Below are 25,687 nucleotides of genomic sequence, written 5' to 3'. Positions count from 1 at the left end.
GTATTCCTAACTACAAATTTTTATAAATGGCTTTGTACAACGGTGTGATTCTTTTGTTTTACGTGGAATAATATTTTCTACTACCTATAAGTTTTGGAAAAAGAAGAAAATTACAATTTATTCCGAGAGGAATATGATAGAAATAGAAGACAGATATTATGTTTGTCATATCTCTGATGAGTACACCTATTCAAGACTTAATGTTATATTTCTCACTATGTTAGACAAAGGGAAAACATAAAATAACATATGATAAGACAACTATTTGTGACTTTTTAAAATGTACCTTATTAAATGATGAAATTTATTAGCTAACGTTTGGGTTTGAAATTTAGGAGGCTGATCTATTTAACACATTTGTGGAAGGCCCTTACTGAAAAACACAAATTGTGGGTGGTACTATTTCTACACTTTAATGAATGGTTGAACGTGTTTGGCATTAGTGCTGTGTAAATAATTCAACTCTATTGTAACTTGCTCCCTACACTTGAAAAACTTGTAATGTCACTAAGCATCATCAACTTGTCAAATGTTATTTTGGCGAATGTGATTTTAAAAAGTTTATTTGAAAAGGAATACACTTTCAGGAGATTCAATGTACATTATCATTGGTTTGAGAGTGACATTTTTATACCACAGAACCATGTTGTACTGAAGTCCCAGTGTTTTGAAGCACTCCTTAGTGCTTCAAATGTTTTTCTGAATTACATTTGACCTCTAAGTCAAGTTTTCCGGGCTTTGGTAGACCAATTATGGATCTATTCTTCAAGGAAAAATTTTTTGACCCACTTATGTTGGAATAAAATCTTTCATTAATCATAGGGGAGGGGTATTAAATATAAGCTTAAGACACTTTGTGAACTTGTTCACTCATATGGGCTGGTCATCTATAAGTTGAATGTTTGAATTACAGTACTTTCTCTCAAATTTTGTTATCTCATCCTTCATTTTAATTTGCCTTGCATTTCACAATTGCTTACTGCTAATTCCTGCATCTCAAAGAATTGGGGCCCTGAAATATAGGAAATGAGAAATTGAGATGGTCCTTCAATTACTTTGTGTTGACATGTTGCATGGGCCTTGGTGAGAAGTCTTGCCCCTGTTATCTGATGATGCAGGTAACTGGAACCTGGGAACCTAGGACCCATGGGTACTGCAGAAGAATAATGTGTTTTAGACATCTTAGCAAAATTTGGGTATAATCCGTAGGAATGCTTCAGAAATATGGAGAAAAACATTTTGGGACAAGCGAGTTAAAGCAATAAACAGAGCAGCAGAGTAAAATCCATTATAGATTAGAGGAAAACATTGTTTTTTTTCCATGTGGATTCAGAAGACCAAGAACAGAATGTATCACAAGTTTATACTAAAGATATTGCATTGATACTTTTTATATTCTGATATATATTTTAAACTTAATTATTTTTATTCCAATTCTATTTATTGGAATAAATTGCTGCGGACCGGCTCTGTCGGGACGACGGAGGACACCTAGTAGAGGAACTGGAATAGGTGGGGAGATGGCAAACAGACAACTCACACACAAGAGGAGTGGATGCTGAGTGCCATTTAATGCAGAGTATAACAAACTTTTATAGCAAAAAGTCTCCATAAGAAAGGGCAGAAGGTTACACAATCTTGCTGCATGGCTTCATTTTTGGGTGGTCACCAGCTGGTCACCTGATAGGCACTTGTTTCTGGCCTATCTCTAAGAAATACAATGGATTTCGATGTTTGTCACCAATTAACCATTACCTATGTTTATAGAGGCCTTAACTGTCCCATAAGATCTTTCTTGTTTCTTCTTTAATAGTAAGCGCCATGGAGGCCTAGATCTAGCAAGTCTCTTAGTAAATAAAAGAGAGTAGCAGGAAATACTTTCTCCTAAATAGTTATCCCAGCAATTGCTATACATTCTTTCTGTTCTTGCGGAGCCTACAGCTTCTTGTAAATCTCTTACAAACAATTCCTTCTGCTGAAGTGATGTCGTGAAACCCCCAATACTTTTGTATTTACTTATGACTTGTCTACTAGCCACCATAAGAGGGGTTTCAGGGTAGCACTTAACTCTGGTGAGTTAGTCATATTTTTAAGACACTCATCAGATATTGGAGTCGTCAACACTCTTAAGAAAGAGCTTTAAATAAAGGAATGTTGAGCATGAGTAAGTACAAAGAGCAGTAGAAACAGTAAAGGTTTAATAGGCACTCTTATACAGTGAAGAAAAGAAAAGCAGAAACACATCTTTCCCAGGGGTTTTCCAGCCTTTCGAGGAGTAGGCCTCTTTGAAGCCCTATTCTCTGAGGTAGACTTCGGTGAAGTCCTAATACTCAGAGATAGGTCTCTGTAAAGCCCCATTCTCTGAGGTAGACTTCAGTGAAGTCCCAATACTCAGAGATAGGTCTCTTTGAAGCCTCATTCTCAGGTCTGAAAGCTGGTTTCCCATGCTAAGCAGACTCCACTGGAGTAAGTGTGGCAATAAATAAATATCAATTTATTTGTGAAATTATCAACTAATTCTAGTAAGTTTCATTGTGTGAAATATAAAATCAGCACATATAAATATAAAATATATAACTATATATACTATAATTAAAAGGCACACGTTTTGCATTGTTCTGTTGTAGTTACTGTATCAAAGGCAAATCTGTTTTAAAGTATTAATCCATTATCTCTACCTCAGTGTTTGATAGAATTAGACCTAAGGCTTTACCATTTGTAGATTTACAGCATGGAGGCAATAGGAAACTCTGTGATTAAAGCATTATCAATTTAATGCCTAATAACGAGGAGAAACATATGGACTTCTCCTGCAACTATGAAAATATTTGGTGATAAAAAGGCAGTAGTGTAAGTTCCTGCCTGGTTGGATGGTAGACAGGCCACGACATTAAGTAATCATGCATACCAACAATTTTTTCACCTTCTTTGCTTCAGCTACTTTTGAAATGGAAGGTATAATAAACAATTATATTTTGATAAAATACCTTCTAGTCTGAACAGTTCTGTTTGAACTGTTCATCTCTCTATGATCCCTTGTAAACAAGATTAGTTTTGTTCCAGTAAGACAATCTATGCTGTCAGGGTAAGATATTCTGGTTGGTCTGTTCCCACATGGAAGAAGGATAAAGGCTCAGGTAGACATTTGTGCCAGTAACACCTCATTTGGGAAAACGTCAACTGAAGAAGTTTAGAAGTAGCTCTTAAGCAATGCTTACTTTGAATCCATTAGGTCCACAGAGCTAACACAGTTGGATAAATAAATACTTGAAAAAGCCATCACCTTTGGGCCTATCAATAAATAATTGAGAGTACGATCAAATTCCAAATCAAAAGACTTAAGATAGTCATTAACAAAAAAATTTGCAAATGTGAGCAATAGATTGATCAATATAATTTTTTCCACTATTCACAGAATTTTAAGGAAATAAGATCGATAGCATTGTTAGGAACAATAAGGTTTACTTGTTACTAGTAGGCACCCATAGATATAAGCAAATTTAGAGGATACTACATGCTTCAGCAGCACGTATACTGAAATTAAAATGCAGAGATTAACATGGCACTTGCACAAGGATAATATGAAAATTTGAGTAATATTCCATATTTTTCATTCTTCAGATGCAAGAAATGAAAAACAGTTATTAAAAAGTTGATTACAAAATTACAAGTATAACAATACACGTAATTCACATAATTAAATTTAGTTTGACATCAGTGTATTAAATCTTCACCACAGAAAGGCATCTACATAGCATAAACTTTACAAAACTTTTCAAATTAGACAGCATTGTCATTTTATCCCAAAGAAAAATAATATTAAGACCTAGAAAAAAAAGGAATCAAACTGTTTCTATATGGAATGCAATCGGAAAGGACACATTAAAGAACCTATATATTATTAAATAATGTAGAATATGAAGTATATCTAAGAGAAAATAAAATAAATTATGAACATTATGCAAACATAGAATATAGAATATTTTAAAATATACTTTTTCAGACAAGCACCAGAAATATTTTAGCTTCTGTACTACTCATTTCAACAGGTAAGTTAAAATTATTTCTGATTAAAAATCACAAACTCTGAAGAAATCATTATACATGTATACAAAAAACTATTGAATACATTTTGACATCCAATGCAGGCAATTCACTTGGAAGAATTCCGCAGAATTCATGAATTTTTACAGTAAAATATTGGTGTTTTCGGGCACTGGTCTCTCATGCCTATAATCCTAGCTACACAGGAGGCTGAGATCTGAGGACCATGGTACAAATCCAGCCTGGGAAGTAAAATCTGTGGTACTCTTCAATAAACCACTAGAAAACTGGAAGTGGAGCTGTGGCTCAATTGGTAGAGCTCTCACCTTGAGCTGAAGAGCACAGGGATAGCTCCCAGGCCCAGAGTTCAAACCCTATGACCGACCAAAAAAAAAAAAAAAAGATATTGCTCTTATTTGGATTGTGAAAATATTTTGTAGGGACACAAAAGATGGACTTGCATTTTTGAAATTTAAGAAACATAAGCCGACCATTAGGACTTAGGTGAACAATTTGTACAGCCTTCCACAACTTCATAGAGGTAGTGATACATACTTATACTTTTGGCAATATCAAATGCAGTTTCTTCTATGTTGTACTTCAGGCCTGGTTTTATATAATGGTTCAACAAAAGGAGATCCAGCATATCTTTGCTATCTCAATTCTCAGCAGCAAGATGTAAGGGGGTCTTCAGTTTGGGCATTGGTTTCTGTATCATGATGAAGTAAGAAAGAAGCCACTCTGATATTATTCCACATATATGCACTGTGCAGGGGTGTCTAGTCATCTACATTTATTGCATGTGCCTCTTGAGACACCAACTCACTGACAATGTCTAAGTGTCCACTGTAGGCTTCTCAATGAGGAGGGGTATACTCATAGGCATCCCTACTATTCACATGAATGGCCTTTTGGGAAAGAAGTCTCTGTACTGTAGTAAGCCTAATATTTTTGGCAGCCCAATGAAGAAATTTGCTTGGATCCTTCTCCACTTTTTTTTCTTGCAATTGATATCTTTCCTTACTTTTTTATCTTGTTCCTCATATTCTTAAGAATTGCCTAACCAGAGACTTTGAGTGCCAGTGGGAATGAGGTGTCCATGTATTTCCCTAATAGTTCACATTGGTTGAACTCATCAGAAATATCCAGTGAATTTTCTTCATCTGTTTATTCACCATTTCTCTTTTTCCAATTTTACTATTCGAAATTATTCTAACTGGAGAGTAGGGAATTTATGGAGAGCAGAGGAAAGATGTTCCTCCGTATTCAAACATACACACTGAAAATGAGGACCAGTGATGTCTTCATGTGCAACTTATTCTAGGAATGAGAAAATAGGATCTAATGCCTTCTATATAAATGATTTGGGAAATGGCAAAGCAAAAAGTGAAATGATGCAACCAAAAATATAAAAGCAAAATAAATTAGGATAATTATGGAACAATCATATTATCCATGAGAACCAAGAAAGGGAGAGACAAAGAGAGAGACAGATGTGTAATGACCTAGCTTGCCACAAAATCCATTCCTCTGATCAATTAATAGAGCAAACAAAGTATTATTTTTTAAAAAAGATGAGAGTTCAGGAAGATGGCGGAGCAGAAGCTGGAAGCTAAACAAGCTCTCACATAGAAAGCAGTTTTAGAGTTACAGTGAACAGTCCTAAACCAGAGAATCACACTAGGTGTGCCTTCACGGACAGAGAATTAGGCCAGAGAGAGAAAACACAGCCAAGGACACAGCTCTGAGCACTTGCCAGCAGCCGCTGCGGCAGTGGCAGCGGTGGTGGCAGTGACTACAGCCCCCATACTGAATCACAGAGAGTCCGGGACAAAGGAACCATACACGTCTGGCAAGCAGATTCCACTCAACACCAGCAAGAACTGACAAAGAGAAGAAAAATTCATCTTGCAGTTCAGAGACCAGGGACGATCCAGGAACCAAGATTTGGTGTGAGTAGAAGCCTAACATCCTCACTCCTTCTCAGGGAACAGAGTAGGGAAGGCTACCCCTCCCTCCCCTTCGGTACCGGAAATCACTATCTTGGATACCAACAAAGCTTGGCGGAGCTGCTAGCTCCAACTCAGGCCTTGGAATAAATCTAGAGTCATCTAGGAGGTCACAAGAGCCTAAACTGACCTGCCAGGCTGAGCTCCACCCAGGGAAAAGTCACCCACCTCGGGCCCAAGCCCCAGGAGTGGCTTTCTCCACTGGGTAATCAGAGCCAGAGGCTGCCCCTCCCTTTAGCAGCCTGGACGATCAATTGAAATTCAGTAAACAGAAACCCTGAGAGTGGCTCCAGGCTGGGCTCTGTGAGTTTCTCACAAACCAGCCCCCAGCAAAAGCTACAGTTTGCTGAAAGGCCTCAACTCTACTCAAAACCTAGCCTCATCACAGCATCTCCAAACTTGAGGAAAAAGCCATCTCCCGCTTTTGTGATACTCAAAGCAGATCTCCCTCTCATTGAACTAAACTGGGAGGAGGATCGCAAAACATTGGGGAAAGCAGAGCATTTTTCTGCCTATTCAAAGAAACTGACTTAAGTAACCAACCAAGCCACAGGAACACATGCAGACCAGAGACTCCAAAAAGAGTCTGGTTACAGACACAAGGGAGATACAGGATTTTTCCCACCCCTCCCCAGAAAATAAAGAATTTTTTTTGTACCTTTTAAAAAAATTTTTTTTTCTAAAATTTTTTTTAATTTTTAATTTTTACCTTTTTTGAAAAAAATTTTTTTCCAGTAATTTTTTTTTCTCTTAGAATTTTATTGTAGGGGTATAAGTTTGTGTGTTTTTCTTTCTTTTTTTTTTTTGTTATTTTTTGTTTAGTTTTGTTTTTTGTTTACTTCTACTGAACTTCTGATCTTTTTTCTTTCTTTCTTATCCTTTTTTTCCTGTTCTTCTCTTTCGTTCTGTTTTATGTGACTTATTTGCTGTTCTGCATATCCGCAAATAACCCCGTAGTGGATTATGAGACCTTATTCCCCATTGTGTGCACACTTAATAGACAAATTTATTACTCAATTCAAAACCTCTTAGACTTAAATTCCTTAATAGCAGTACTACCTCTTTAGACCTATATAATATTTTAAGTATTTTTATTTTTAAGTTTTTCACATCTCCTTTATATCCCTCCCCTTCTCTCATTATATTCATGTTCTTCTCTGGATAGATTGTTTTTCAATCTGAAAAATAGTTTTAATTTTTACCTTTCTATTTTTTACTGGTCTCTTTTTGTTGCCTTTCCCTTTCTTCTTTTTTTCTCTCTCTCTACTTTCATCCTATCCAACCTATTTCCTGCTTTGAGATTAGTACATAGTTAACACTCCCTGTGCCTTCCCACATCACTCTATTCCTATATTTTACCCACATCTCTTCCTAAACCTAATAATTTGTGGTTTACCAAATTCTTCTAAGGGGTTCGTAGCACATTAATATACAGTTGTTTGATCTTGAATAGATGTATCTGATGAACTAAATTATATCGGCAGACTATTGACTGTGCAAATACAGACTTTGGTTGATGCTTGCCTTAAGGTAGTGTTCTAGCACAAAACTGGTGTTAATTTCATCACAAATGGGCACAGTAAGCCAAAAAAAACACAAGAAAAATGACAAGTCCGGTATCTCAACTCCCACTCATGATAATCAGGGGACAGAACAGATAATGAATAATCCAGAGGAGAGTTCCTAAATAGCTCTACAAACACTGCTGGCAAACATGATAAATGAAAAGATTGAAAACATACAAAGGACACTTTATGAGCATGATAGGGAGACAGATGAGGCAATCCAAAAGTTTATACAGGAATATCATGAGCGTGCGGAAGCTACTCAAAAACTGATACAGGATTTGCGTGAGCAGCTTGAGAATACACAAAGAGAAAGGCAGGAATGGCATGAGCAGGCTGAGAACACTCAAAGAGAACTACAGGAATGGCATGAACATGAGGAAGCTAAGCAAAGAGTAATACAGGAATTGAGAGAGCTGGAAGAGAATACACAAAAATCACTAAAGGTATTCATGGAATCCATTAACAAAGAGTTGAAGGAAGTCAGGGAGACCACAAAAGGAAAGCTGAATGGAACCCAACAGAAGGAATGGGAGTCCAAGTAAACCATAACCAATCAACTAAGTGATTTGAGAATAAACACTGAACACCAAATTAAGGAAGTAAAGAATTTCATACAAGATGTAAAACAAAGCAACAAAGAATTTGAAGCCATCAAAGCTGACCAACTAGAAGGAACAGAAATTAAAAAAAAAAAACAAAGTAGAAAGTATCCACAGCAGGTTAGACCATAAAGAAGATCGAAACTTGGGGACTGAAGACAGCCTGGGCATTATAGAGAAAGAACATACAACCAACCAAGACAAGTCCAAGAAATATAAGAGATCTATCCAAAACTTGGAAGACACCATCAGAAGGCCTAATCTAAGGATAATGGGTGTAGAGGAGGACATAGAAACAGAAGTTAATGGTATAGGAAACTTGTTTAGCAGGATTCTAGCAGAGAACTTCTCAAACATGCAAAAAGATAGGCCTATTCAAGTACAAGAAGCTTTTAGAACTCCAAATAGAACAGACCAGAATAGGACATCCAACCATCACATTATAATCCACACAGGATCAATTCAGAACAAGGAAAAGATCCTTAAAGCTGTCAAGGAGAAAAGATTAATCACCTATGAAGGGAAATCAATCAGAATGATCTCAGATTTCTCAGCAGAGACAATCAAAGCAAGAAGAGCCTGGAATGATGCATGCCGTGCACTACAAACAACTACCAACCAAGAATACTGTACCCAGCTAAACTCTCCTTCATAACTGAAGGCCAACTAAAAACCTTCCATAACAAAGAAAATTTGAAACAATACATCTCCACCAAACCAGCCCTACAAAAGATTCTTAAAGACGTCCTACAAATAGAAAACCAACAAGACCAAAATAAAGGCCAAGAAACTGCACCTAAGCTGAGAATCCAAGAACCATAGGAAGAACTCAGTTTTTGCCATCCCCAAGAAGGTGGATAACATGGCAGGAACTCCCCAATACCTCTCAGTCTATCTCTTAACATTAACGGTCTTCACTCTTCAATTAAGTGATATTGACTGTCTTGTTGGATTAAAAAACAAGATCCTTCTATCTGCTGCCTTCAGGAGTCACATCTTGCCCCTAAAAACAAACACATTTTCAATGTTAAAGGCTGGAACAAAATTTTCCAAACAAACGGCCCCCATAAACAGGCAGGAGTGGCAATCCTTATAGCACATAAAATAGACTTCAAATTAAAATTCGTGAGAAGAGCTAAAGAAGGTCGCTACATACTAATTAAGGGATCTCTCCTTCAGGAGGATATTACAATTCTACATATCTATTCGCAAAAAAACGGAGCACCCAAATTTATCCATGAAACACTACTTTCCCTCAAATCCCATGTATCCAAAGACATTTATTGTTGGGGACTTTAACACACCACTCTCCCCACTAGATAGATCAACTCGGCAAATCTCAACAGAGAAACCGCATATCTAAACAACTGCATAGATCAACTATATTTAACAGACATCTACCGAATATTTCACCCAACAGCATCAGAATACACGTTTTTATCAGCAGCACAAGGAACATTTTCTAAAATATACCACATTTTAGGCCACAAAGGAAACTTGTCCAAATTCAGAAACATTGAAGTTATACCTTGCATTTTCTCTGACCACAAGGGAATAAAATTAGAACTCAACCCCAAAAGCCACCAACAAAGACCAGAGACACATGGAGGCTGAACAACACACTGCTGAATCTCCAGTGGGTCAAGGAAGAGATTAGAAAGGAAATTCTAATGTTCATGCTATTCAACAAAAATGAGCACATAAATTACCAGCTCCTATGGGACACAGCCAAGGCAGTACTCAGAGGCAAGTTTATACCTCTCAGTACCTAAATCAACAAATTGGAGAGAGCTGAAACCAACAATTTAATGAGACATCTGAACCTCTTTGAAAATGAGGAGCAAGATAAACCCCAATCCAGTAGACTGAAAGAAATAATTAAAATTATATCACAATTAAATGAATTAGAATCCAAAAAATTATAGAAAGAATCAAGAAAATGAAGAGTTGGTTCTTTGAAAAAGTTAACAAAATTGACAGACCCTTAGCAAATCTTATCAGAAAAAGAAGAGAACACACCCAAATAAATAAACTCAGAGATGAGAATGGAAACCACACCACGGAATCAGCCAAGATTCAGAACATTTTAAGGTAATAATTCTCAAAACTTTAGGCTAATAAGTTTGAGAACTTGGCAGAAATGGACCTATTCCTAGCAAATATTGATATGCCAAAACTAAAACAAGATGAGTTACACCAGTTTAACAGGCCCGTACCAAGCATTGAAATAGAAACAGCAATAAGAGACCTCCCAGCTAAGAAAAGTCCAGGACCAGATGTTTTTACAGCGGAATTCTACAAGGCCTTTAAAGCAGAGCTCACACCAATACTCATCCAACTCTTCAATGAAATTGAAAGAGAAAGTTCATTACCGAAGTTCATTATGAAGCCATCATAATCCTTATCCCAAAACCAGATAGGGACTCATCAAGGAAAGAGAACTATAGAACCATTTCTTTGATGAACATTGATGCAAAACTTCTCAACAAAATTTTGGCCAATCGACTTCAAAAATTCATCCAAAAAATCTTACACCATGATCAAACAGGATTCATTTCAGGGATGCAAAGCTAGTTCAATATATGCAAATCAATTAATAGTATTCATCACATCAACAGGAGCTAGTATTCATCACATCAACAGGAGCAAGGATAAGAACCACATGGTTATCTCAATAGATGCAGAAAAAGCATTCGACAAGATCCAACACCCCTTTATGATGAAGGGTTTGGAAAAATTAGGAATCCATGGAACATTCCTCAATACAATAAAGGCTGTATATGACAAACCTACAGCCAGCATTATACTTAATGGTGAAAACCTAAAGCCATTTCCTCTTAATTCAGGAACAAGACAAGGATGTCCACTCTCCCAACTTCTCTTCAACCTAGTATTAGAATGCCTAGCTACAGCAATAAGACAAGATGCAGACATAAAGGGGATCCAAACAGGGAAAGAAGAAATAAAACTCTCCCTCTTTGCAGATGACATGATCTTGTATTTAAAGAATCCTACAGACTCCACTCCCAAATTACTCAAGCTGATTCAAAACTTTGGCAAAGTGGCAGGGTATAAAATTAACCTTAAAAAATCAATGGCTTTTCTGTATGCCAACAATGAGAATAGTGGGGATGAATTTAGGAAAGCAACTCCATTTTTAATAGCCCCACAAAAAATAAAATACCTAGGAATTAACTAAACCAAAGAAGTGAAGGACTTCTATGTTGAAAACTTTAAAAACTTGAAAAAGGAAATCAACACAGAACTTAGAAAATGGGAAAAACTCCCATGCTCCTGGATTGGAAAGATCAATATCTGGAAAATGGCAATACTTCCCAAGGCTATCTACTAATTCAATGTGATACCTATCAAAATTCCAACCTCATTCTTCAAGGAAATAGAACAGGCAATTCAAAAATTCATATGGAAAAAGAAAAGACCCCAAATAGCAAAAACGCTACTCAACGGAACAATCCCTGCTGGAGGAGTATCAATACCAAATTTCTAACTCTTCTAGAAAGCCATAGTAATCAAAACAGTTTGGTACTGGCACAAGAACAGACCTCAGGACCAATGGAATAGAATTGAAAACCCAAAAATGATCCTACAGACCTATAGCCATCTAATCTTTGATAAGGGTGCTAAAAAAAATAGAATGGGAGAAAGACAGCCTCTTCAGTAAATGGTGCTGGCAAAATTGTTTAACTACTTATACAAAACAAAAGCTAGATCCTTATATATCACCCTGCACAAGAATCAACTCCAAATGGATCAAAGACCTCGGAGTCAAAGCAGACACTCTGAAAACATTACAGGATGGAATAGGAGAAACTGTAGCTCTCCTTGGCGCAGGCCAAAATTTTCTTAATAGACACCCGGAAACACAACAAATCAAAGAAAGGTTGAACAAATGGGATTGCATGAAGTTGCAGAGCTTCTACATGGCAAAGGACATAGCTAGCAAGATCAATAGAAAGCCCACAGTTTGGGAGAAGATCTTCACTAGCCATACAACGGACAATGGTCTCATATATAAAATATACTTGGAATACAAAAAAATTAAATCTCCCAACAACAAATCCTCAAAGAAACAACTGCCCAATAAATAAGTTGTCTAATGACTTAAAGAGAAACTTCTCTGAAGAAGAAATAAGGATGACCAATAGAAACATGAAGAAATGCTCAACCTCCCTAGCCATAAAAGAAATGCAAATCAAAACATTGAAATGCCACCTCACCCCATTTAGAATGGCATAAATCAAGAACTCTAATAACAATAGATGCTGGAGCAGATGTGGACAGAAGGGAAGCTTACTTCATTTTTGGTGGGAGTGTAAACTTGTTCAACCACTTTGGAAAGTAGTATGGAGGTCCCTCAAAAGACTCCACATAGAGCTCCCCTATGACCCAGCAATCCCACTTTTGGGCATTTACCCAAATGTTTACAAACAAGACCATACTAAAAGTACCAGCACAACTATGTTTATTGCAGCATTATTTACTATAGCTAAGGTCTGGAACCAACTCAGATGCCCCTCAGTAGATGAATGGATCAAGAAAATGTGGTATATATACAATGGAATTCTATGCCTCCATCAGAAAGAATGACATCGCCCCATTTGTTAAGAAAGGGAAAGACTTGGAAAAATTATATTAAGTGCAGTAAGCCAAGCCCAAAGAAACATAGGTCCCATGATTTCCCTTATTTGCAATATCTAGTATATGTATGAGTTAAGCAGAAAAGGTCAGATAAGGTGATGTTAGGAAAATGAACCCTAAGGTATCTATTTTAAATGTTCTTTTTTCTTCATGCATTTGTTTCTAACGCAATTTTAAGATTTTTTTTTGTTGCTTTGTATGCCTCTTCCCCACAGTATAACCCCTGCTTTCACTGTATTTGATGTCGCTATAATTTGTGGAGGGGAAGGGGAAAAACAAGTCGTTTATATAAGTATACAGGTTGTCCTGTTGCAACAATAAGAAGTACAAGTTGTCATGTCGAAACGAACTTTACAATTTGGGAGGGGGGAGGATTGGGTGGGGGAAGAGAGGATGAGAATGGATGGGAAGGGTAAACAAAGGAGGAGGCTACAATGCTTGATAAGAAATGTACTCACTATCTTGCCCATGTAATTGTAACACACTATTCAGAGAACATGAATATAATGAGAGAAGGGGAGGGATATAAAGGAGATGTGAAAAACTTAAATATAAAAATACTTAAAATATTATATAGGTATAAAGAGGTAGTACTGCTATTGAGGAATTTAATTCTAAGAGGTTTTGAATTGAGTAATAAATTGTGGATTAAGTGTGTACACAATGGGGAATAAGGTCTAATAATGGACAACGCGTTTATCTGAAGATGTGCAGAACAGCAATTAAGTCACATAAAGAAGAACGAAAGAGAAGAACAGATGAAAAGGATAAGAAAGAAAGAAAAGAGTTCAGAAGTTCAGTAGAGCTACACAAAAAAACAAAACAAAATAACAAAACAAAAAAAAGAAAGAAAAACGCACACACACTTATACCCCTAAAATAATATTCTAAGAGGAAAAAAAAATTTCTAGAAAACAATTTTTTTTCAAAAAAGGTAAAAATTAAAGATTAAAAAACAATTTTAGAAAAAAAAATTTTTATAAATGTTACAACAAAAAAAAATTTCTTTGATTTTTTTGGGGAGGGGTGGGAAAAATCCTGGGTCTTCCTTGTGTCCATAACCAGCCTCTAGTTGGAGTCTCTGGTCTGCTTGTGTTCCTGTGGCTTGGTTGGTTACTTAAGTCAGTTTCTTTGAACAGGCAGAAAAATGCTCTGCGATCCTCCTCCCAGGTTAGTTCAATGGGAGGGAAATCTGCTTTGAGTATCACAAAAGCGGGAGATGGCTTTTTCCTCGTGTTTGGAGATGCTGTGATGAAGCTAGGTTCTGGGTAGAGTTGAGGCCTTTCAGCAAACAGTAGCTTTTGCTGGGGGCTGGTTTGTGAGAAACTCACAGAGCCCAGCCTGGAGCCACTCTCAGGGTTTCTGTTTACTGAATTTCAATTGATCGTCCAGGCTGCTAAAGGGAGGGGCAGCCTCTGGCTCCGATTACCCGGTGGAGATAGCCACACCTGGGGCTGGCGCCAGAGGTGGATGACTTTTCCCTGGGTGGAGCTCAGCCTGGCAGGTCAGTTTAGGCTCTTGTGACCTGCTAGATGACTCTAGATTTATTCCAAAGCCTGAGTTGGAGCTAGCAGCTCCGCCGAGAGCTTTGTCGGTATCCAAGATGGTGATCTCTGGTACGGAGGTGGGGGAGGAGTGGCCTTCCCTCCTCTGTTCCCTGAGAAAGAGTGAGGACTTTAGGCTTCTACTCACGCCGAGTCTTTGTTCTTGGGTCATCTCTGGTCTGCGAACTGCAGGATGAATTGTTCTTCTCCTTGTTGGTTCTTGCTGGTGTTGAGTGGAATCTGCTTGCCTGCCCTGTCTGGCTACTTCGTCCCTGACTCTCTGTGATTCAGGTATGGCGGAGGCAGTTGCCACCGCCACCACTGCCATAGCCCTGGAGGATGCTGGCAAGTGCTTAGGGCTGTCTCCTTGCCTGTATTTTCTCTCTCTGGCCTAATTCTCTGTCTGTGAAGTCACATGTGGTGTGATTCTCTGGCTTAGGACTGTTCACTGTAACTCTGAAACTGCTTTCTATGCGAGAGCTTGTTGTGCCTCCAGCTTTTCCTCTGCTATCTTCCTGCAACTCTGCATATTTGCTTTTTTATGAATCATTTTATGAAAACCCAGTTTTTATGAAAGTAAATGGAATAGAATAAAAGAATGTAAGTGAATTGGGTAAGCTAATTATTAGTATAACTTTGTTTTCTATTAAAAGTCCATTGAATGTATATGATGCAGTTAAATTATTTCCTTTGTGTCTAACTTCAGTTAGTATTAGAATCTTTATAGTTATGAGTGAACGTTTAGTATAAATAAAGATCTTTTTAAATGATTAGAATTAACCTTGTGTTTTGTGTCCTACTCCCAAGAAAATGAGTTATTTTTAAGTGTTAATAGTTTATCATTATCATTATCAAAGGGAATCTTTATTATCCTAGGGAATTAAAAAATGCAGTATTATTGATGTCTTTTTAAACCAATTGTATTCACAAGTTGGAGAGTCTTTAATTCATACTTAGGTCTTGGTGTCTCTGATTTTTAACCTCTCGTTCCTAACATTAATGATAGGTCAGACTGGATTTTTGGGTATATGAATGATGAAATATTTATCTGGGGTCAAAGGTGATTTTTATATCAGTCTGTCTTTAATAACATTTTAAAGTAGTACATTTCTCTCAAAATGTTGGGCATAAAAAGCAATCAAAATACTTCTAATGGTAAAAAATTTAGGTGAGCTACAATGTGAAACGATTGCTCCAAAAGACCTGCAGTCTGTTTCCATCAGGAATTGGGCGGGTCATTCTTTCAGTAAGACTGTGTTATCCAGAGATGGGGTCCCCAGGCAGTTCAGTGTTGAGTGAAAGGATAAAATATGATTTCTACTATTTTGAGCTAGAAATCAAGAATGTTATAGTTTTGCAGTTCCTTTCACAAGTGAGGTATAAATTTATTATGAATTGGGAGTTTTCATATTTCAGTTACTTATTTTCTTTTATTTGTTGTTGTTGGTCATGGGGCTTGACCTCTGGGTTTGGGTGCTGTCCCTGTGCTCTTCCACTGAAGGCGAGCGCTCTACTACTTGGACCACAGGGCCACTTCCAGTTTACTAGTGGTTTATTAGAGATAAGAGTGTCACAGTTTGTCCTGCCCGAGCTGGCTTTGAACCACAATCCTCAGATCTCAGCCTCCTGAGTAGCTAGCATTATAGGCGTGAGCCACCGGTGTCCGGCTTAGTTACCTATTTTCTAACAAAGACAAAGTGAAATATTATTAGAGTGTGCACAATAATTTTAGGAAATTTTCTTAGAATTAGTAGACAGTGCTGGTATTTAGTTATAAAATATAATGAGGTTATTTGATATGGTGGGAATGGACTTCAGGCTAACACTTACCATGTGTGCAATGTTGTACTAGTAATTCCAACTCTGAAGACTTAAATATCATCATCTTAGAATTAAAAATAGAAGTAGTTCCACTTTATGGGATTATTGTGAGGATTAAATTAGATACCAAAGGTAAAGTACTTGGAAAAACAATCAGAGTTTGATACTTTCGACCTGTTATTTTATCATGTGATATATTCTAATATTTTATTGTGATTTATATATTGTGTCTATTTAGGATATGCAAATTGATGTATTGATATTCATTGCGTTGTTCACTTTTCTGTCATTACGAGGATAATACCTGCAAAGAAAATTTCTCAGAAGGAAATTATCATATTGACTCATGGTTTAAGATCAAATGTCTCCATTGTTTTTAATTATATTTGTATTAAATAGTTGTATGAAGGGTTTTCCATTCAAGGAATCAGTTTATAAGTACGATGGATCTTTACATAACTTTCTCATATCCTTCCAAACCTCACCCCAATTTCATTTTTTCTAGTTTCATACTATTTGCATTGAATATTATGGCTTCACTCTCTACTTCCTTAAGGCTCTTTATTGCTTCCCTTTGATTTCCCCTCACAATTTCCAAGTGATAGTTTCCTGGTATTCATTTTGTTGAATTAAAAGTTCAATTTTATAAGAAATTACACCTTTTAAATACTCCTTTGCAAATAGCATGCTTTGATTAATACTGTTGTTTAACTTGCATAAAATTCTGGCTTCCAAATACGCGTCCTTTGTGTGTCTGACTCTGATGTCGTTTACTTAACATAATTTTAGATCTATCCATTTCTTTGCAAATGCTGTAACGGTCTTTATAATGGATGGGTGCAATCCAATTATGTATATGTACAAAACTTTCTCCAACCATCCCTACGCTAAAGGGCATATGGGCTGTTTCCATAAGTTCTCTACGGTGAATAGTACAGTAGAGAACATGATTGTGAGAGTGATTTTACTGTAAGCTTTTGGAAGAATTCACCACTATTTTTCTGGGAGCAATCCTCTAGCCAATTTTCCAGAATAAGTACATCCCTTCCTTCATCTCCATCACAACGTTTTTCAAGTCCTCAAAAACACACTACCCCCTACAGGTTTCAACCAGCTAAACCCACACTGTGCCCATATTCTTTGTTGTTGTTGTTGTTGTTGTTTTTTCTGTCCGGTCTAGGGGCCTGAATTCTGGGCCTGGGTGCTGTCTCTCAGCTTTTCTGCTCAAGGCTAGCAGTCTACCATTGGAGCCACCGTGCCACTTCCGGCTTTCTTCTTTTTGCTTATGTGGTGCTGAGGAATCAAACGCAGGGCCTCATGCATGCAAGGCAAGAGCTCTACCACTGAGCAACTTTCCCAGCCCCAATGAGCCTATATTCTTTTAATACATTTTTTCACAATTTTACACATAATTTAGTGAGAATCTTCTATGTACTTTCCTAATGTAAGAATGAGGGATAAGACAATAGAGTAAAAGTAAAGATATGGAATTTAATTAGCTATTATATTTAAAATAATCTTCAGCTCTCATAGCCTTACTTACTATTTTAATCTTTATTTGATTACTTCACCTACCCCCTAAATTATAACATGTGATTTATATACAAAGGCAAAAAAGTGTGGTTTGACTTTGACACTCATGTGTGAGGATGCACAATATGGACAAATAAAGGGATTGGAATTAATAGCCATTATCCATATTGTTAAATGGTTTTCTCAAACTGATTCTCACAATTCATATTTCACTCAACAACAAGAAATGTGACTATTCCCTTTGCTTTGCTCCTCATTAAACTTGTTTCCATGTTATTTTGTAATGAAGGATGATTTCATAAACCTACTGTAGATACAAAAATACATTAAAATATTCTATATGTATGCATTGATATAAATATACACACATATATTATAAAGGTTATAATGATAAATTATAACTTCTGTAACTGTACAATTTACTAAATTATTAAAAACCTAGATGGCTCAGGCATGGAATCCTGGTTACTCAGGAGGCTTGAGATCTGAGGATCATGGTTTGAAGCCATCCTGGGCAGGAAAGTCCATGATCCTCTTATCTCCAAACAACCAACAGAAAATCAGAATTGGAACTCTGGCTCAAAGTAGTAGAGTGATAGCCTTGAGAGAAAAGACTCAGAGATATGACCCAGGCTCTTAGTTCAAGAGCTAAAATCTACCCCAAAAAAGGATTTAATTTACACCTTTGTAAGAAGAGTATTTCCTTCACCCAAATGCACATCCATGCTCATTTGCAAGGTAACTGTTGTGTCTGGAGTACCACATAATATTATCACTTAAGTTCAAAGCATTGCTTAATGGGTAAACTCTATCTCTCTCATGGATTTTTCTCCACTCAAATATTCAAATCTTGCAATTATTCCCATTATTTAAAGTCATAGCTTTTTTTCTTTAATACCATAATATTAGAATTTGAATTGAATGTCTTGTTTCTCCTAAATGGATGTTCTTACCACTTTGGCATGCCCCCAGCCCTAAATTATCCTGATTAACTTTCAGATAGAATTTCGCTTCCTACTTCTGAATGATCGTGGGCTCAGTCTACTTCATGTTATTCTTCCTGGAATTTAGAATAACAGGTGTGTGGCATTGTGTACAGATCTTTCTTTCCAGTCTGAGCTTTAACCACTATCCTCACAACAGTAGACTCCCATGTAGTCAGGATTTTCATAAGCTTATCATAGGTATTTTTAAAAAACTTTTGCATTTCCTGCAGGTTCTTAAGTACTGAGTTAATTTGTGTTTTCTTGGGTTGGTTTGTTACTTTTGAATGTATGTGTTGAATTGTTCCTCATTTTTCCTTTTGTTTCTTTCACTCAAGTTCTTACCTATAGTGCTGAGAAACCAAATCTTCTTTCTCAAGATAGTCAAGGTAAACAATATTTATTCCAAAACAATTCCAGTAATATTTAAACACCTTCAGGAATTTCGAGAAGATGGCGGAGGAGAACCTGGTGGTTAAACAAGCTCTCGCATAGAAAGCAGTTCTAGTGTTTCAGTGAACAGTCCTAGGCACACCAAGTGTGCCATCACAGTACAGAAAGTTTGGCCAGAGAGGGAAAATCCAGGTAAGGAGACAGATCTGAGCATTTTCCAGCAGCCATGGCTGAGGTGGCTGTGGCAGGTGTGGTGGCGTCCATAGCCACGATACCTACAACCCAGAGAGTCTGGGACAAATTTGCCAGATGCAACGGGTGAGCAGATTTTACTCAACACCAACAAGAACTGACAAGTAGCAGATATCTTCATCCTGCAGATAGTAGACAATAGGCTACCCAAGAACCAACACTCTGACATCCTCACTGCTTCTCAAAGGGAGCAGAGGAGGGAAGGACACCCCTCCCCCCAACACCGGAAATATCCATCTTTGATACAGACAAAGGCCTGGCTAAGTAGCTAGCTCCAACTCAGTCCTTTGATGAAAACAAAAGAGTCATTTAGCGAGTCACAAGTACCTACCCTGACCTGCCATTCTCCACTCCACAACCAGGCAGAGAGAGCTACACTCCCGAAGGAGTGGCTTTCTTCACTGGGTAAACAGAGCCAGAGGCTGCCCCTCCCTACAGCAGCCCTGACAATCAATTGAAACTCAGTAAACATAAGCCCTGAGAATGGCTCCAGGCTTGGCTCTGTGAATGTCTCAGAAGCTAGCCCCTCAGGGAAAAGCTACTGTTTGCTGAAAAGCCTCAACTTTACCCAGAACCCAGCCTTTTCACAGCAACTCCAAATTAGAGGAAACAGCCATCTCCCTCTTTTGTGATACTCAAAACAGATCTTCCTCCCTCTGAACTAGCCTGGGAGGACGATCACAAACTTCTGCGTAAACCAACAGAATTTTTTCTGCCTGCTCAGACAAACTGACTTAAAAAAAACAATCAAGCCAAGAAAATAGAACACCACAAGCAAACCAGAGACTCCACCAAGAGACTGGTTACTGACAAAAGGGAGATACAGGATCTTCCCATCAACCCCCCCAAAAAACAAAATCAAAGACTTTTTTTTCTATCTTTTTAAAATTTTTAATTTTAATTATAAAAAATTGTTTTTATTAATCTTTTTTTCTTCCTCTTATAACTTTTATTTTAGGTGTATATGTGTGTGTGTGTGCTTTTTAAAAAAATCTCTACTGACCTTTGGGTCTTTTTTGTTCTTTCTTTCTCATTCGTTTTACTTTTTCATCTTTTGTCTTTTTGCATGAATTATTTGTTGTTCTGCTCATCCTCATATATACCTGTCATTGATTATAAGACCTTATCCCACATTGTGTACATACTTAATCCAAAAATGTATTACACACTTCAAAACCTTTTAGGATTAAATTCCTTAATAGCAGTATTATCTATTTATACCTATACAATATTTGAAGTATTTTTTAAATTTATTTTTTATTGTGAAAATACTGTACAGAGGTTTACAATTACATGGGCAAGATAATGAGTACATTTCTTATCAAGCATTGTAGCCTCCTCCTTTGTTTCCACTTCCCATCCCTTCCAAGCCTTCCCCCCAAATCCTTCCCCCCCCCACAAAAGTTGTAAAGTTCGATTTTGACATGACAACTTGTACTTCTCATTGTTGCAACGGGTCCACTTGTATCCTTATTTAAACGACTTGTTTTTCCCCTTCCCCTCCACAAATTATTATTTTTTAGTTTTTCAGGTCTCCTTTTTATCCCTCCCCTCCTCTCATCCTATCCCCGTTCATCTCTCAATATTACCTCTTTAAATTTTCGTTACTTTTAAGAGTTTCACTTTTTAAATTTAAATATTTGTCTTTACATTTTTTTCTTGTCTCTTTTTAAAATTTTTTCTTCTCTCTCTCCTTTCATTCTTTCCAATCCATTTCTTTCTGTGAGATTAGGACTTGTTTAATTTCACTCTTCTTTTACCTTTCCACATCCCTCTAATCCTATTTTTCCCCACCTTTCTCCCTAAACATAATAATTTCTGGTTTGTCAAGTTCTTCTTTGCTGTTCTTAGCCCAATGATACATAATTGTTTAATGTTGAATAGACTGTATCTCTTGAACTAGATTGTATCTGCAGACTTTTGACTATGCAATTACAGGGACTTTGGTTGATACTTGCCTTAAAAGTGTGTTCTAGCACAAAACTGGCTTTACTTTCATCCCAAATGGGCAGAACAAGCAAGAAAAACACAAGGAAAATGGCAAGTTCAGGTATCTCAATTCCCACTCAAGATAATCAGGTGACAGAACAGATAATGAATAATCCAGAGGAGAGTTACCAAAAAGCTCTACACACACTACTGGTAAACATGGTGAATGAAATGATTGAAACCCTACAAAGGACTCAGTGTGAGCGTGAAAGGGAGAGAGAGGAGGCAAACCAAAGGTCAAAACAGGAAGCTCATGGGCTTGAGGAATCTACTCAAAGATTGATAGTGGAATTGTGTGAGCAGGTTGAGAACACTCAAAGAGAAATAAAGGAATTGCATGAGCAGGCTGAGATCAGTCAAAGAGAACTACAGAAGTTGCATGAACGTGAGAAATCTAATCAAAGAGTAATAGAAGAATTGCAAGAGTGGGATGAGATTAGACAAAGATCAATAGAGGCATTCATGGAATCCATAAACAGACACCTGAAAGGATTCAGGGAGACCACAAATGAAATGCTGAATGGAGCCCAACAGAAGGAATGGGAGTCCAAGGAAACAATAACCAATCAACCAAGTGATTTGAGAATAAACACTGAACACCAAATTAAGGAGGTAAAGAATTTCATACAAGATCTAAAACAAAGCTCCAACAAAGAATTTGAAGCCATAAAAGCTGACCAATTCGAAGCAAAGAAATGAAAAATAAAGTAGAAAGTCTTGACAGTAGGTTAGACCATGCAGAAGATTGAATCTCCGGGATTGAAGACAGCCTAGGTATTATAGAGAAAGAACATACAACTATCCAAGACAAATTCAAGAAATATGTTAGATCTATTCAACACTTGGAAGACATCATCAGAAGGTCTTATGTGAGGGAAATGGGTGTAGAGGAGCACATAGAGATAGAAGTTAATGGTCTAGAATATTTGTTTAACAGGATCCCAGCAGAGAACTTCCCAACATGCAAAAAGATAGGCATATTCAGATACAAGAAGCTTTTAGAACTCCAAATAGACCAGACAAGAACATCTCATCGTCACATTATAATCCACACAGGATCAATTTAGACCAAGGAAAAGATCCTTAAAGCTGTCAAGGAGAAAAGATCAGTCACCTATAAAGAAAAACCAATTAGAATCACCTCAGATTTCTCAACAAAGACAATTAAAGCAAGAAGAGCCTTGAATGATGTATGCCATGCCCTAAAGACAAACAACTATCAACCAAGAAGTGATAAAGAAGGTTACTACATACTAATTAAGGGATCTCTCCTTCAGGAGGATATTAAAATTCTAAATATTTGCCAAACAATAGTGCACCCAAATTTATCCAAGAAATACTACTTTAAATCTCACATAGATCCAAAGCCATTAATTGGTGGGGACTTTAACACAACACAATCTCCACTAAATAGATCAACTCGGCAGAGAAACCGCCGATATAAACAAGTGCATACATCAACTGATTTAGCAGACATCTAGTGAATATTCATACAGCAGCATCAAGTACACTTTTTACTCAGCAGCACATGGAACATTTTCCAAAATACACATTTTAGGTCACAAATGAAACTTGTCAAAATTCAGAAACATTGAATTCACATCTTGCATTCTCTCAGACCAAAAGGGAATAAAATTAGAACTCAACACAAAAAGCTACCAAAGAAAGTCCAGTAACACATAGAGGCTGAATAACACACTGTTGAAACACCAGTGTGTCATGGAAGAGCTTAGAAACGAAGTTCAAATGTTCATGATATTCACCAAAAATTACCACGGAGGTTATCTGCTCCTCTGGGACACAGCAAAGGCACGATTCAGAGGCAAGTTTATAGCTCTCAATTCCTACATCAACAAATTGGAGAGATCTGAAACAACAATTTAATGAGTTCTGACACTCCTTGAAAAAGAGCATCAAGATAAACCCCCATCCAGCTGATGGAAAGAAATAATTAAAATTAAATCAGAATTAAATGAATTAGAATAAAAAAAAACCCATAGGAAAAATCAACAAAATGACAAGGTTCTTCGAAAAAATTAACAAAATTGACAGTCCCTTAAAAAATCTTATCAGAAAAAGAAGAGAACACACCCAAATAAATAAACTGAGAGAAGAGAATGGAAACATCACTACAGAAACAACCAAGATTCAGAAAATTATAAAGGAATACTGCTCAAAACTTTATGCTAATATGTTTGAGAACTTGGACCTTTTCCTGGCAAATATTGACATGCCAAAACTAAACCAAGATGAGTTAAACTATCTTAACAGGCCCATATCAAGCATTGAAATAGAAACAGCAATGAGAGCCCTCCTATCTAAGAAAAGCCCAGGAACAGATCGTTTTACAGCAGAATTCTACAAGGCCTTCAAAGCAGAGCTCACACCAATCCTCCTCTAACTCTTCAATGAAATTGAAAGAGAAAGTTCACTACCGAACGCTTTCTATGAAACCATCATAACCCTCATCCCAAAACCCTCATCAAAGAAAGAGCACTATAGACACTTTTCTTTGATGAACATTGATGCAAACACTCTCAACAAAATTTTGGCTAATTGATTTCAACAATTCATCCAAAAAATCATACACCATGAGCAATGAGAATTCATTTCAGGGATGCAAAGCTGCTTCAACATATGCAAATCAATTAACATAATTCATCACATCAAAAAGAGCAAGGATAAGAACCACATGGTTATCTCAATAGATGCAGAAAAAGCCTTTGACAAGATCAAATACCCCTTTATGGTGAAGGTCCTGGGAAAATTAGAAATGTTCCATGGAACATTCCTCAATACAAAAAAGGCTGTGTATGACAAAAATACAGATAGCATTATACTCAATGGTGAAAAACTGAAGCTATTTCCTCTAAACTCAGGAACGAGACAAGGATGCCCACTTTGACTGCTCTTCAATCTAGTATTAGAATGCCTATCTACAGCAATAAGACAAGATGCGAACATAATAAGGAAAGAAGAAGCAAAACTCTCCCTCTTTGCAGATGATATGATCTTGTATTTAAAGACTCCACTCCCAAGTAACTCATGGTGACTCAAAACTTTGGCAAAGTAGCAGGGTATGAAATTAACCCTCAGAAATGAATGGTTTCTCTATATGCTAACAATGAGAAAATTGTGGCTGAACTTCGGAAAACAACTCCATTTGTAATAGCCCCACAATAAATAAAATACCTAGGAATTAACTTAACCAAAGGAGTGAAGGACCGCTATGATGAAAACTTTAAATACCTGAAAAAGGAAATCAAAACAGACTTAGAAAGTGGCAAAAACTCCCATGTTCCTAGATTGGAAAGATCAACATTGGGAAAATGACAATACTTCCCAATGCTATCTATAAATTGAATGTGACACCTATCAATATTCCAACCTCATTCTTCAAGGAAATAGAAAAGGCAATCCAAAAAATTCATATGAAACAATAAAAGACCACGTATAGCAAAAATGATCCTTAACAGAAAGAACAGTGCTGGAGGAAAATCAATACCAAATTTCAAACTCTTCTAGAGAGCCATAGTAATCAAAAAAGCTTGGTACTGGCACAAGAACAGACCTCAAGACCAATGGAATAGAACTGAAAACCCAGAAATGAACCTAGACTTACAGCCATCTAATCTTTGATAAGGGAGCTAAAAAAAATAGAATGGAAGAAAGACAGCCTCTTCAGTAAATGGTGCTCTGAAAATTGGTTAACTACTTGTAGAAAACTAAATCTAGATACTTATATATCACCCTGTACCAGAATCAACTTCAAATGGATCAAAGACCTCGGAGTCAAAGCAAACACTCAGAAAACATTACAGGATGGAATAGGAGAAACCCTAGATCTCCTTGGCACAGGCCGAAACTTTCTTAATAGAGACCCAGAAACACAAAATATAGAAAGTTTGGACAAATGGAATTGCATGAAATTGCAGTGCTTCTGCGTGGCAAAGGACATAGCTAGCAAGATCCATAAAAAGCCCGCAAATTGGGAGCTGATCTTCACTAGCCATACAATGGACAAGGGTCTCATATCTAAAATATATCTGGAACTCCAAAAAATTAAATCCCCCAACAACAAATCCTCAAAGAAACAACTGGCCAATAAATAAGTGGGCTAAAGACTTAAAGAGAAACTTCTCTGAAGAGGAAAGAAAGATGACCAATAGACACACGAAGAAATGCTCAACCTCCCTCAACATTGAGATACCACCTCACCCCAATTACAATGGCTATAATCAAGAACTCTAAATAACAACAGATGCAGGAGGAGATGAGGATAGGGGAACCCTA

General features: G+C 37.0%; 1 pseudogene; it reads left to right on the top strand.

Annotated features, from left to right (window-relative positions):
• The first annotated feature begins 3,514 nt into the window (after nucleotides 1–3,514).
• Nucleotides 3,515–3,611, top strand: LOC122100562 (annotated as a pseudogene).
• Nucleotides 3,612–25,687: the final 22,076 nt, after the last annotated feature.

The sequence above is a fragment of the Dipodomys spectabilis genome, unplaced genomic scaffold (genome assembly GCF_019054845.1).
Source record: "Dipodomys spectabilis isolate Male_0828 unplaced genomic scaffold, ASM1905484v1 ptg000583l, whole genome shotgun sequence".
NCBI classification, from domain to species: domain Eukaryota; kingdom Metazoa; phylum Chordata; class Mammalia; order Rodentia; family Heteromyidae; genus Dipodomys; species Dipodomys spectabilis.
Note: the sequence above shows the minus strand (reverse complement) of the source record. Positions and strands in the feature narration are given on the sequence as shown.